General features: G+C 40.4%; 1 long non-coding RNA gene across 1 annotated transcript; it reads right to left on the minus strand.

The window, feature by feature from the left end:
* Window positions 1-277: 277 nt before the first annotated feature.
* On the minus strand, window positions 278-1,694 carry LOC134067715 (uncharacterized). The gene is made up of 2 exons (XR_009936547.1): window positions 1,546-1,694; window positions 278-928 (listed from the first exon to the last, which is right to left on the minus strand). It is a non-coding gene; the product is annotated as an uncharacterized LOC134067715 (long non-coding RNA).
* Between the last annotated feature and the right edge of the window lie 561 nt (window positions 1,695-2,255).

Genomic DNA, 2,255 nt, shown 5'->3' on the forward strand with positions numbered 1-2,255 from the left:
CTTTACAAACCAAAAAACGCAGCTATGCTCCGCACATGACTAGCTGACTCTGCCTGGTCCCTTGCACACCCAGTGGACGTGGACACTGTTGTGACTGTTGATATTGATATTGCTGTTATTGTTGATATACATAGGTTTCTCGTTTACCAACTATACTGGCTGCGCACGCATCCGAGAGGCAGAAAATGCCAAGCTACATTACAAAGTTACCAAGTAGTTGGATGTTAAGAATGGTAAGCTTATATGCTATGATTAATTAAGCAATAAAAAAGTGATGTTATCTTCCAAAAAAATGTATTTATTCAGTCAGAGTTCCCAAAAGTACAGCTTGATGATGGTATTGACAAACATACTGGGAAGGCAGAGCGCCGAAGCGCGTCTGTGTGAATAAATGGTGATTGCTTATGCATAGTGCGGCCTGTTCTCTTGTTTTCATTGACAAACATAGCACATCAGTTATGAAACCATGCTGTGTGATGGATGTATATCAGGTTTATGTAACAACAGGCCACATTTAATTTTATGTGTTTGACTTCATGGCGGGCCACATGAAACAGAGCAGAGGGCCGCATGTGGCCCCTGGGCCTTAGTTTGCCCACCCCTGTTGTAGTAGCATGTCAAATTAGTTTATCCAATCATATGAAAGGAGTTTTGACAAGGCCCTGCCTTCTGAAATACATTTCCAATGGAGTAGTTCCAGATGAATGTGAGGAGCTAGGTGGAACGAAATTCAAGTGGTGAGTCAGGTTAACATACAGTAAGTAGTATGTAAAATAATTCAATTTTATTGTCCTTTATTCAAAACAACACTTATTCTAATAAAGTCAAACTGCAGGATGTTGTCAATCCACATCTGCGTCCTGTCTGAGGAATCCCCTCAGATCCTGCTGTATCAGGGAGTACAGGTGCTCCATCACGATGAGTTGTTCTGCACAAACACACAAGCACAAGCAAAAGACAAATTACATGTACTAATCAAAAGACAGAGCTGGTCACAGTGCTTAATAACATTTCCTGGGGAGATGTAACAGAAGAAGGTAACGTTGGCAACACTGCTTGAGCTCCCATGTTTACAAAAAGTAACGTTTCGACCCTTGGGTCTTTCTCAGGCAAATGAACCAATACTCTAACTAAGGTTATACTATGTCTGTGGTCTCCAAACGTTCACAAAGAGTGGACCTCCAGAGATCGCCAGGGCCATTGATGAACTGACCACAGATAGATCGCACCATCGCGCTCATACTATGCTAGACTACCGTTGACAACATAGCGATATTTCATGACATAATCGGACACATACGCTTATATAACGCGAGGACATTAACAATATACTTCTGAACAAATAAATACATGGTATGAATTCATAATTTAGGCTACTGTAGTGCGACATTTCATCAAAAGCCTCGTTTGGATGTGGACAAACCTACGATGCTAAGATAGCCATCTGATACCTTAAAACCAGCGTCAGTATTGTAACAACTACGCCATAACATCCCACATAAACGTGAAAATTAGACCCATAACAAATTAGATGACACTTCTTACCTTGGATTAATGAGTAGTGAGGAAAACCCATTGTTTTGAGTCCATAACGCGTGTAGCCCATCGATGGCTTTGGTGTAGCTAGCTCCACGGAACTTACTGTGGTCAATATCTTCTTCTTCTTCATATGGCGGTTGACATACTGTGCTCAATAGCGCTACATCGAATATACCTCTACATAGTGGCCAAAAAGAGCGTTGCACCACTACCTACTGGGGAGGGGAGGGGGGTGGGTAGCTCTTGCGCTTGAATCCATAGTAAAGCTGTCAGTCAAAACGCATCAGCCAATAGGAATGCACCCCACAGACACCCACCCATATGTGAAGTTTGTGCCAGAATCGCAAGCAAAGAAACAGGCAGCGCAAACGCGAGAGCCAGAATCGAAACTGAAAAAGCCAGGAGCAAACAAACGAATGATGTCGCTGCAAATGATTGTTGTTATTGTAAACCAAAAGACAAGTTATTCAAACAGTTTTTTTTTTGCAACTACACAAATAATTTGTTTGCGAGTTTAGATTTTTTTTGCGAGTTTAGATTTTTTTTTTTCGACTTTATTTTTTTTGTTTAGATTTTGTATTTGGTATTTTGATTAATTGATTTTTGTTTGAATTAGAAAAAGTATTGTTTGAACTTTTTGGCACAAACGAAACTCCATAGATCTAGTGGCATTAAATAGTGACAGCAGCAATTTATTTCGGAAATACAGGAAATAT

This window comes from Sardina pilchardus, chromosome 20 (genome assembly GCF_963854185.1).
Source record: "Sardina pilchardus chromosome 20, fSarPil1.1, whole genome shotgun sequence".
NCBI classification, from domain to species: domain Eukaryota; kingdom Metazoa; phylum Chordata; class Actinopteri; order Clupeiformes; family Clupeidae; genus Sardina; species Sardina pilchardus.